This window comes from Micropterus salmoides, unplaced genomic scaffold (genome assembly GCF_014851395.1).
Source record: "Micropterus salmoides isolate LMB-PRFRI ecotype aquatic unplaced genomic scaffold, ASM1485139v1 Ms_hic_scaffold_19, whole genome shotgun sequence".
In the NCBI taxonomy this organism is placed as follows: Eukaryota; Metazoa; Chordata; class Actinopteri; order Centrarchiformes; family Centrarchidae; genus Micropterus; species Micropterus salmoides.
In genome coordinates this window covers 26,712,462-26,725,396 of record NW_024041039.1, presented here as the reverse complement: position 1 = coordinate 26,725,396, position 12,935 = coordinate 26,712,462, and the positions used below count along the sequence as shown (strand labels likewise).

The window sequence follows — 12,935 nt, the reverse complement described above, 5'->3', positions numbered from 1 at the left end:
TGCATAATGGTGCCTACCAAGGAGTTAGGCAAACAAATCTAAAATACATCCCACTTTAGCATTCATCGCATTCATGTTCATTTGAACATGTGACTTTATAGTTCAAACTTACTGAACTGTAGACAGTGTATTAATGGTGTTGAAAAACTTTCTTCAGATAGAGATAAAGACCATACTGTGTAATGCCCATGCTCATTTAGCATTATAGGCCCATTTGTTAGTGTGGTTCGGCAGCCTGACTGCACAGGGCTGTAAAGAAAAACTAAAAAGGACTGTAAAGTCAGCAACTAAAATTACTGGCACGGAATTACCACAACTCTAGGACATTTACAACTCTCGCTGCAAAAAGGCATAACATCATTAAGGACAGCAGCCATCCTGCTCATGGACTGTTCTCACTTCTACCATCTAAATAACGTTACTGGAGCATCAGATCTCACACCACCCGGCAGTCAGGCTGCTAAATAGCTGTCGCTCCCACATGAAGTGACCACTTTTTGTAAATAGTATGTAGTATGTACTGGATATGGATATGTGCGCTATAAGTTATTACTATTATGCATGTATGTCAATAGACCATCCATATATGTAATTATTTATGTACATAAAGGATGAGAGAAGTTTTTACTGTGCACTGATGAATGTGTGTGGAAAAAATAGAAGTGGGACAAAACTATGGGTGACACCTGTCTGTATACTGAACATTATACTTTGGTACACTTTTACTAGCAACTTGATTTTGATATGTTTCTTAGTCTGTGCATATATGTATAAAGACAAACTGCTCAATATTATACTCACCAGTTAATAATTTGTGTGTTGTTTGATAATGGGCAGGTAGTTTACAGTGGGTTTATCAAAGCTTTTATGCTTAAATGGTGCAGGCCAGATAACTAAGACATGAGCTAAAAAGAGGCTAAAACTGTTCTCAGAGTCAAGGGGAATAGCAGAGTCGGGTGATAATTTTCTGTGGTATATGTCACCACAAGAGCCCCTTTCCACATTATACATGGTCATGTGAATCATTGTTAACATGAAAATGTTGATTAGTGCTGCTTTAAGTTGTGCCTTAAATCTGTAGTTGTGAAACCCAACACCAGGTCCTATGTTGAGCAACTTGTGTAATTATCATAATTACAAAGCAGTAATTAGGCAATATTAGTGAGTAGCAGTTTAGCTCTAGCTCTCTGGTGCAATCATGCCCACACATCTTAAAATCAGTGGAGATGCTGAAAACATGAGGCAGGTATTTTGTAAACACTCCCACACCATTGTTCTATATATTATGACATATTTATGTTGCAAGCTTACATTAACCAGGTACCAGGCAGTGTCATATATTCACGCACCATGTAAGTGTGAATCAAATATGGCCCGCATGTTTTTTACTTCAAGCCCAGCAGGGATCCCCTCAGCCCAGTGAAGGAGAAATCACAACCCGTCTTAGTTTAGTATGCACTCATCTCATCAAATCTTCTTAATGTGTCAGTGACAGGTTGTTTCTGTGAATGCAAATGAACATCATCATTGTAGCATTCAAATAGAACAACAACAAATACATTTCTTTATTTGCCTGGCTTAATTGCTTATTAACTTGGGATTACTTTGTGTTTTTGTTAAAGTATTCCACATGATAATTAATCAATTTCAGTCCACAAATGCAACTCCTCAGCAGAGCCCATCAGCAAAACAAGCTTATATGAAGCACTGCAAACTAGGCCACCTCTGATGCTCTGCCGTGTTGCACACAATGCACAACTCCTGAGAAAGGAGAGCATTGATCTGCGCTAAATCTGCGCGAGTTTTCTATCCCCACCCAATTCGGTGTGACAAACGCACTGAAGCTGAACTAATGCTGTTATAAAGCTGCACCAGCTGCCATGCGCTTTTGTATGATGTGTTTTCTTGCTCGCTGCCGATTTGGAAGGAAGAGGGGTCTTGCAAGTGAACGCAGAGCTGAGTCAAAAAGCAGAATCTTGCCAAGAAAGAGCGTTCCTGTCTCTTTTGTGACGCCATTTTTTTAAATCTCACCTGTCGGAGCAAATCTATTTTCCTTTTCCGTCTGTTTTCGGATTCACGTAGTGAACTATTCTTCTTTTTGTTCCTCACCCGTCTCCCCTCCATGAATAGCATCAAGAGTAATGTTTTTTGTGGACAAACGTGAAGATAGGAATCTTTTAGTAGCACATGACATTGCCTCTTATTGCATCATGCCATCAGTATTATTTTCATGCCTTGAAAACGTTTTGAGAGGAATTCATCAGTGCAAGGTCCTCTATTATCCCCCACAATGGGTTTTTACAAATTTGCAGCAGGAAACATGAGCACTTTAAAAGCCTGAGACTGAAGTGATAGACTGTAAAAGTAAGGTATAACTGTTAACTGTTCTGAAACGTAGCGGTGAAAAGCCTTGCGATATGAAGTATATGTGCTGCTGAAAACATCCTGTATAATTATCAGATACTATCATCCACCTAGGAAGGTAAGATTTACTGTACATTATGTTGCAGCTAGGAATGTGAACAAATTAGAATACATTATTCGGATATGAACATATGATGCGCTCTGAACAGACACTACAGTTTATGAATTATTACAGTAATTATCCCCATTCTAATCTAGAGGTGGGGGAAAAAAATCCACATACCGACATATCGCGATATTTTCCATGGCAATATTGCATCGATACACAGACATAAAGTATCGATTTCTTATTATGTAAATTGTACATGAGAATTTTACTTTTTGGTACTATAATAATAAAAATCAATTGCTTTTTCAGTCCAATAGAAAAAGACTTTGCAAGAAGTTATATAAGAAGAATATATCGCAATATTTTTAAAATCACAATAATATTGTGTGGGGTCTGCACAGTGTAAACAGGAACTGAAAATATCCAGAGCAACACAAGCCTTTTCATGATCCAGATTATTCAAAATGTATAAACAGACTACTGACTTAAACACACAGGTGTTTGAAAGATAGATATTGAGCATTCAGTAAGGTTCATCCTCAACTTCAACAGCTCAGTGCAGGATAAAGCTTGACTGATGTTCAGCAGCTGTGATTAGTGCACAATGGCCAAGAGAGAATTATTAGATGAACAACTGCACTGTAGTCAGCTATTCTCTTTTTTTATCAGACACTTTAGACCAACTTCTCACCAGTTTTTAAAGAAAAACCATGCAATATTGCCCAAGGTAATTCTGACTTGTTTTTACATTGTTATAACATTCTGTTCTAGTCTACATGTAATGTTAGACAGCTTTAAACTCATTTTAGACTTTTGTCAAGCTCACTATCAAATTTCACCATTAGATATTTTAACTTTTACTTACCTTGGAAAGTCCAATAGATAATAGACTTTGAGATCTTATCGAGACGGCAACATGAAATGTTTCAGACAAAACAAAATTTAGTCATTGTGTAAAACCTCGGTAAAGAAACTTCAGAAACTTCAGAAGCATGAAACGTGAATGGCTTTCAGATCAGGTAGGGATTCAAAGAAACAGTCTTGTGCAGACCATTATTATACATCTCAACATTAGAACCAGTGTCATTGCATTCTTAATGACTTTAACCATTCCAAAAAGAACACAATTTTAAATTACAAAATAAATAGAACAGAGAACACAACAAGCTTAACCTGTTCCTGTTATATTTTCTCATATGGTGGACTGGCTGTAAAGGTATAGGATTAAGCAGAGTGTGTCAGTAATGTCCGTCAGGTTTCTCAGTCATCCAGGTCATAGCTATCCAAGGAAGGTTAAATCAAAGGGCAAATGGACTTGGTTGAATATACTTGAGTATATCAATAGTGTCCTTCTGTGGATTCTACCTTGTCAAAGGAAGCAGTGAGCAGCCAACGGGGATTGATAAATGGATTTCAGGAGCCTGAGTTTGACAGTACTCCTCTCTCTCTCACGCTCCTCTTGATTGTTATGTTTCAATCAATGGACTCTTGTGACTGGGAGTCTCTGGTTCATGCAGCCACCCCAATGACCACAGAGTCTATCAAGATGATGTGAGGTATTTGAATAATGATCCCAAAATGCTGCTTATAACAATACGAATGCAATGGTATATGGAATTTATTAAATGATATATCATTGAGACTAGGTAGAATACAATGTAAATAAATGACTTACAAGATAAGATAAGATATATCTGAGTAAGAAATTAAACCCCAATATCAAGACAAGTCTGAGACAGTAGAGAAAATATCTCAATACCGGACTTGAGACACTTGAGTACTACAACAGTCACAACATTCAGTTAAATACTTAGCTAGCCATATAATTGATTTCTGACTGATTCTCATCATAAGCTCACAGGAAGACTAGAAAAACAAGTAAAGGAAAACAGCCTGTCCTTTTCTCTGCTTCCCGATATCACCAGTGGGTGATCGAAGCCCACAGAGATCAGAGGAAGGCAGGCCTCTTCTGCTGAGCTTTAGAGTACATCTTCAGTGGCCTCAACATGCACTAAAGAGGTTCACTAAGCACTATAAATTACCAGCTGCCTTTGTTGTACGAGCCTCTGTTGACGGGAGATCCTTTTCCTGTCTTTGGGCCAGTTGTATGACAAAGAGAGGCAGCAGCATCTGCTGTGTGACAGGGATGTTGACTGTACCAGAATATGCAGAAAAGTGCATCTCACATCAAAGGGGACAGCCAGTATCTCCATATCACTGCCTACTTCAATCATACATCACTTTGACTTATTTTATTATCAAAATTTCTCAAACTAATTAAAAGGGACCCTTATCAGGCTTTTGAAAGCAAACCTCGTATTGAGTAGGAAACAAAAGTTAATCCTATTATTGTAACCATGATATTGGCTGACTGACTCACATGCAGATTATTTTGATTTGATTTGAATCTGCTCTAGCAGCGCTTCTTCAGACAAATTTAAAACACACTGCATTCCGTCCAAAAGGGAAGCCTCACATCAGACATGTTCCTGTTTGACAAAAAGCTGGCTGACAGCCTGCTGATTGGGTCTGTGCCCTTCCTATTCCCTTCTCATTGTGTATCCTTCTTCCTGGACATATTTCTCCTCAGTGACTTTTTCCTGTCAGCCATTTTGTGAACATACATGTGTGCACACTGTATATGAGGGGTCCTATTCTAAATCAGCTTGTCTCTCATTCAGGAAGCTTAAGCAGCTATTTAACACCTGCAGTATGAATTATATAACAGTGCTCCATATGGACAGTCCTCTGCATAAACACACACACATCTTGCTGGTACGAGCTGGAGACTAATCACCCGCCATCATTTCTGACTCCGCCTCTGTTAGCTTTCTCTCAGTCTGTGGACAGACTGGGGTTAAATTTATATTTGCTAACATTTCTGGGTGTTTGTTTCATCCTTCTTTGAGTGACAGATGGGTGGGGTTTACATGGTTTACCTTAGAGCTTGGGTAAAGTTTGAATTACAGATAGCTATTTCCCTCTTGCAAACATTTTCCCTGACTAGACATTTCAGACTCACTCACTCTCTCTTGTATTTCCTTAACTGGAAATCTCACCAAATGATCATCATCACAATGTCCTCATTTTCGCTCTAAATTGTCTAAATTGTGAATGTGAGTGTGACTGGTTGTTTGTCTATGTGTGGCACTGCGATGGACTGGCGACCTGTCTAGGGTGTACACCGCCTTTCCCCCGATGTCTGCTGGGATTGGCTCCAGCCCCCTGCGACCCTGTATGTAGGATAAGCGGTTGACGATGGATGGATGCATGTCTTCATTTTCAGAATGCCGTTGTGCTTTGAGGGTGTGTGGGGGATTTTGGTCTCTGTTATGCCGTATTCTGTAGTATTCTCTCAAATATTCAATAAATTGTCAATTAATCCCATGTAAAGAGCAAAACCATCAATGAATTAATTCTATCACTACTAATTAATTATTTTGATTGAACTATCTTTTTATGAAATCTATGCCACTGCAGTATTTTTTAGTAGGTTTCATTGATGGTTAATCTAGTGCTAATAAAGTGAAGCCTGCTAGCTAGTTTAGGCAGTCAACTCGAGTCAGCCACTATACACACTTTTCTAACTGCTACATATATCCAGTGCACCCTTTTCATTAGGGTGGTGTACCTACCCATCAGCGCTCTACTCAGTCTTCTCCTGCCATGCCTGCAGGTCGACTCCCGTGACTCCCCATTCCCTGCAGTGCCGAGCTTGGTGTTTCCTTGTATGGAGCGGCGAAGTCAGAGTCTGGACACTAAAGATCAATGCGTTACATATTCTACATTGGCTGAATGATTGGTCAGTTGACAGAAAATTTATCCACAGTGACTAATCTCTTATGTAATTTATCAAGAAGAAATGTTAGCAGTAAACATTTACTGGTTTTGGCTTTGCGAATGAAAGGTTATGCAGTATTTTCTATTTCATATCATTTTGAAATATTATTGGCTTTTGTAGTGTTGAACGGCCAAAACAGACATCGCCTTGACCCCTCAGAGCTTTTGATGACCATTTCTTATTGTTTTCAATCAACCCTAGACAAACCCTTCAACCTGTTCCATTTTTTTGCCATTTGTCTTAACCCCTCAAACAACCACATTAAGCTCCCTCCTTTTATTTCCCTTTCCATGCTAGAATTGTGCTTTTATACAAGGATCAGTGCCTTTCATGACACCTTCTTGTATGTCCCTGTCTCTCTCTCTCAAACTCAAATGTTATACTCATACACTCCGCTAGCTCTCTGCTGTTTGTTTGGAGGACGGCTGGTGCTGGTAATCAGCTTTCACTGGCAGCCTGAAAAATAAGTTAAGGCAGTGAGCATCTGCCAGCCATCATCTGTGTATGAGTGTGTATGCGAGTGTGTCTGTCAAGTGTGTGTACATCTGAATGTCACCACGAATAGTTGTCTTTAAGCTGAGCACATTAGAAAGTGAAACAAAATTGAATTTTGGGGCTGTCAACCAGCGCACTTTCAACAGCCTGTCAAAATCTAATCACAGATGGCTTGATCAGACAGTGTATCTTTCTCTGGTAAAAGGTTTTCTGCCTTCCACATATGAAATTTAGAAAGCTTCCACCCACAGTGAAAGACTGCCTGTAGGCTTTTGCATACAATGTGTGCATGCTTGGCTTCACCGCTGGGCCTGTTGGATCTGTAACAAGGGTGATGGATGGAGCTTGTTACTCACAAGTGATTTGCATCATCTTTACTGTTTCCACAAAGCTGCTGTGGGAACCATCGCAAACCATTCTATTTCCCTCCCTTTCCACGGTAGCAGATCACACTGTCAGAACCCATCTAAAGTTGTTTCTCCTTTCTTTGGTCTTTAGCTTCTCAGGCATGGCGGGGGAAAAAGAGAGATTGGTCTTTGACGCTACCGATCCACTTTTTCCCTGCCTCCCTCTGCTCCAATCGACCCTCCTCCGCACGGTGATCCACTTTTCCTTCTGAATGTTCCCAGGCTATACATCTCTTTTTCCCTCTTCCTCTCCCTCTACTGTATCTCACTCTCTCCCTCGCTTTCCTTCCCCAATGCGATGGCTTTGTGTTGCGGTGCACCTTCAGGCTGTGTGTGGGATGGTGTTGTGGGCTGGCATCTGGCAGCCTCTGATAAGAGAGCGAGTGAGCTGGTGCTATTCCTTCTGAGATGTTTTTAAATTTTTTTTTTTTTGGGGGGGGGGGGCATCGTCCAGGGAGACCATTGGGCAAGGTTTTTTACTGTGTCAGACAGACCTTGTATAAAAAGTACTGTACAATAGACTTTGACCACGAAGTCAACACGTTTGTGTATGTCATTATTTGCTGTTTTATGATGGTTTCGTCATATGCTGCACCAAATCTTGAAGCTGCGTTAACTGATTTTCATGGCCACTTGGCAGCAGTGGAACAAGCTGAAAGAACAACTTATGACACATCACCTCAAAAATTTGTAATAAACATTTTTTTTGCCTCATCCAGCAGACATTCCCCACCATCAGGACTCTGAGAACTCTGCCTCTGACTGGCGAATACTCTTTATTCAGTTGGTTAGGTTGGTTTAAATTAGGGGTTAGGTTAGGGTTATATTTAGCCAATCAGAGCTCCACGTACTGCCTTTGCAATGTGTTCTCTTGTGCAAAGCTAGGCAACTAGTTAAACTCAAAAGTCAATAGCAAAAAGCAATTGTTTCCTCTTGTGGTTTTTAGTTTTGTTTGTGAAACTGAAACATTATAGAGATAAGAATATAAATCAGTTCCCATGCATTTATATCCATATTGAAAGTAAATATTCCTACCTAAGTATAAAGCAAGCACTCTACTGTATGAAAAACACAGCTCAACTACCACAACGGCTTCTAATCACAAAACGGAGTGCTAGTTACTGCTGTACTGCAAGCTAGGCGAGCATATGTTTTACCAAAACAATAAAAATGTTTCCAACTTTACATCCCTTTAAAATGCAACTGTTTGATATAAATTTACACATTACTTACAGACCAATGGTCTCGAAGGCTGAAGTGTATCAGAAAAACATTCAGCAGGAACATGAATCCAGCACTGCCTGTCTTGCCTCTGTGTTCAACTGAAGAGTGTGCTTGACTGAATAATTACCTCTGACTTGTAGATGGCAGCACACAGCATTAACCAGTGCAAAATATAATATATAAATATTGTTTTATTTTTTTTTTTTTACTTTTAACGTATTAAGCTCACTTTTTAAATGTATTTAACTTAGAACTTCTTTGAATTATTAACTTAACTTTAAACACAGCACACGTCACTATGCCCGTCTTACCTTTTAGCCAAAAATGGTTGTGTTTGAGAGTAGGGTTTGAGGGCCGGAAAACTATAACATGAGCTAAAGAGGCTTAAAGGCTTTGTGGAGTTAAGGCTGCGTAGTTGATTTGTCACTAAAGAGTGACACCTTTCCTTTGACATTGAACGTTGCTATTTGGTGCATTGTTAATATAAAATATATTGATTAGTGCAGTTTTAAGATTGGCCTATTTTTCATTTTCTGTCACAGAGGTAAAAACTACAAAGACTTAAGTTAGGATTTTGAGTGCGCTTGGAGAGTTTAGATCTTCCTGATACAGCTGTAGCTTCTGGCAACACATGTCTAGCTGGAACACGCTCCTGGCAATGCCTGGCCACATACTTCTTTCACTTTACTGATTGTGAATAGATAATCTGAGCCACGGGCTGCTGTTTATCACAGTTGAAATCTTTTTCTAGGAAGTTTTTCAATTAATTCCTTACCTCAGTGGATAAATACTGCAATATCTGTATATTAATTTAACTCAGTTCACTAGCTTAATATTGCATTTGACCTAGAGACATGGGGGTGGGGTATAGGGACTAACATTATTTGTCATTGCGCAATTAATTGCTAATGTGACTCCAGGGACAGAGTCAGACTTACCTTATTGGTAAGCATATCCATTTTAGGTCTCAAATGTGAGGCATCAAGGGCCACAGATTGATTGTGCTTTTGCTAGCAGTGTTATCGGAGAAGAGTGCCAGACTGGCTGGCTACATCGCTTCTATTCAGTGGCTCCATCGACCACTCAAATGTGTCCCAAAATCCCTATTCATAAAACTTTAGTATATTATAATCTCATCACTAGTGGAGTCTGCGGTGAGTGGTTTTTTTCTTGTTCAATACAAATCCCTCTACTTCCCTTGAATTTCACGTTTAATCCCATAGGTTTCACATGGGCTTTACACATTACACCACGAAAATGTTTCCCACATATTTCACATGTGATTTTAACATGTTTTACATGTTTAACATGTTTTACATGTTAAAATTCACACGCGCTACACGTTGCTGCCAAACAAGGAAGAAAAAAAGATGCACTGTACTATCTGCAATCATTTATTAGAATCAGCTCGATTAGCATGTTAGGTGATTTAAATATGATGTCCTATAGCAGTGAACCTTTGGCTTTCCATTTATTCTTAGTCAAATCACCATAAAATGTATTATCATCCCATGAATAAACTTCCAAGATCTTTATCCATCTCTCATCCTCGGGGCTCCTCTGTTTCAGAGTCTTGATTCTCCTGTTAGACACGAGATCAAACACATCATGGAGCACACAAAGACACATAGTGAGAAAATACACACATACACACACACATACACAATCTTGGCCCTGGGTATCTCACCCTTTGCTCCATCTCACGCTTGAAAGGTTCAGAGGCTCCGGCCCAGAAAGTTCAGCAGTCAGGAGCGATGCCAACCAAATATTAAATGAATAAGAGAAAGAAGTGAGATGCTTTGACTGGATAAAGGGAGCAAAAGCATGAGCCGTAGACTTGTCAATTACCCATTTATGTCTGATATAGAGCGGAACCTGTGACTTGCCTCGGGAGGTGTGAGGGGTGTTATGTGATGGATACAGGAGCGTATCCACGACTGCAGCTATATATGTGGCTAGCATTAAACTCTATTTGTGTGGGAGCTGTCTGAAACTGTACAGCAAACTGACTCATCCCCACATATTTATCTTGTTTTATACTGTATACAGGTTATATATCTGCACCTCTACAGCCACTCTTATTGAGCAGTCAAGGAACCCAGGAAGCTTTTTAGGCACTCAGAAACCTGCCTCGCATTCTGGAGAAACTGAAGGGAACCAGGATAAGTTTAGTTTAGTTGCTGGGCTACAAGTCCCGGCCCCCCCAAAGGTCCCTGCTCAGGAGGAACTCAGGATTGTGTTTGCTGTACTTCGAGTGTCACTGATTAGTTGAAAACAAGCTTTGAGCTTAGCTTTTACTACTTGACAGCAAATTGTGGCTACTTCAGCCTAGTTTAGCCGCTCTGACAGTTTGTTTTTCTCCAGTTCTGCATGTTAGTACTGTTTTGTTACTCAAAGTTCGTACTACTGTTCAAACATAGTTTAAAAATTGGTAAAAAGCTAGTTTACTGATTTTTACAACCACATTAACATGAAAATCAGTAAACTAAGCTGTTTTATTTGCTACCAAGTCATGTTAAATGAGTGACTAATTAGCTAATCTTCAAAGTTTTTAAGATGGAAATGCAAAGAGGAGTGCACGTTGTTCCAGATTTAGATCCTGCACTGAGAAGCTAAGGATATGAGGCTAAAAGGTCCAAAATGGGGGCTAAGATCTCATAAAGCTCTCTTTGTCAAAGTCAAAATGATTATTCTTCTCCTTTCCAATTATTTGCTTGCTTGTAATTAGAGCCCAACTGATATTGGATTTTTAAGTCCGATACTGATTTTAATATTTTAAAATCCCATAGCTGGCTATATTCTTTTTTCCCTTTATTTTAAGAAATGCACAATATAAACAAAGACAATCCCTAACAATTGTTAGGTTGAGACCTCACCAAGATACCATGACATAATGCAGTTTAAAAATAAACTTTATTGTTAGAAAAAGTATATTTTGCAAATTATAGAGTACTACTACTAATGAACATTAAATTAAATAGTAGATGTATTGTGGGGGCCAGCAAAACTAGCAAAACTATAGTAAATACCAATATAGTACCACTATTAAAAATAATAATAATACTATATCATCTCTCATGTCATTGCTATCATAATAATGATAAACAGGGCTCTCGTATATAGGCAAATAATTATATATATATATGCCACAATGATTACTTTCTACTTTTCTACTTTATCACCTGCATTCTGTTAATTCTCTCCAAAGCTACGAGAAAGCATTTCCTAACCACCATCTGGCTCTAAAAAATGCAGTCGAAGATACAGTGATACAGAGGAAACACTGCCCTTGAATTAACCTAATACTACATGGCTGTCTACATCGAGGACCTGCAACTTTCAGATTTCACACTAACGTTTCACTTTTGAAAGGTGAGCCAACTTAGATAACTTTGTAAGGTTGGAAGCCATGTCAGATACTTGTTCAGCTCACATTTATTCACAAGTCACATCTGGTTAAATCATTTCTGACACGCCGACTGTAACTACAGACAAGCAGCTCGCAGATGTATTTAGAATATATCAAACACTATAGTTCAATCGCTCATTAACGTTAGCGCTCCTCCACTGATTAAACATGTCATGAGACAGCTTTGTGGCTAATTTAGCAACGGGTGGCATTAGCTGCAGTAAGTGAGATTGTTTAGCAGTAATAAATTAGAGAGAAATGAGATGACCAGTCGCTAGAACTGATAAATCTACAATCATGTCTGTCAGCAGCGTAGCCTCCAACGCTACCGCAACATTAAACATTGCTGTGAGCCTGGAGAGGGCAGTGAAAAACAGGAGGATTAGCAACTCTGGTCTCCCAAGAGGAAAAGGCTCAAAAAAAGAAAGAGGCTATTTTTATTATTATTTAAGTCATGTAATTGACATGACAAAAGGATCAACTCACCTGGAACAACCAGTGTGACAGCTACCAGGAGCTACTCTTTGTAGGTCAGCTGATGTTTTCTTCTGTGGTGCTGCAGGCTCTACTTGCAATGGAGTAAAGTGAAAGCTGTGAAATGTCTGCAATTTCTGTTATGTGTTGGAGCTAGTTTGTGATACTCTTGCTTGTCATTTGGATTGAGCTTAAATTAAGAAAACATGTAGTTTCTATTGGTCATATTCATTCACTTTTACAGTAGTTTGGAGCAACTGACAGTTACCAAAAACATTTTTTCATCCTACTTCTGTTAGTGTGTTCTCTGCCTGCCATTAGTGGCAAGTGTTGACAGACAATTAGGTATTACAGGAAAACTACACACATGCTGTAATTTGATATCAATGGACAATTATAAACACCTGCTAACTGTATCATTCAGTGAAATGGTCTGGTTAATTAAAACATGTGAAATGGGAATTAAATCTGAAATGCCAATGACCAACAATGATTTCAGATCTAGTTCCAGTTAATTACATTACCGAGGTAGAGTAACGTCAAGCACATCGTCAACGTGCGACAAACTCCAGATGGTTTGAGCAACCTACATCAGTATGGCGATTGAAAAGA

The 12,935-nt window shown here is 39.1% G+C and overlaps 1 protein-coding gene and 1 long non-coding RNA gene across 2 annotated transcripts in view; one reads left to right on the top strand and one right to left on the bottom strand.

The window, feature by feature from the left end:
* Positions 1-12,935, top strand: part of LOC119911022 (leucine-rich repeat and fibronectin type-III domain-containing protein 2) — a 144,326-nt gene that overhangs the window by 110,052 nt on the left and 21,339 nt on the right. The gene's annotated exons all lie outside the window — the stretch shown is intronic.
* Positions 9,821-10,197, bottom strand: LOC119911024. The gene is made up of 2 exons (XR_005445738.1): positions 10,128-10,197; positions 9,821-10,022 (listed from the first exon to the last, which is right to left on the bottom strand). It is a non-coding gene; the product is annotated as an uncharacterized LOC119911024 (long non-coding RNA).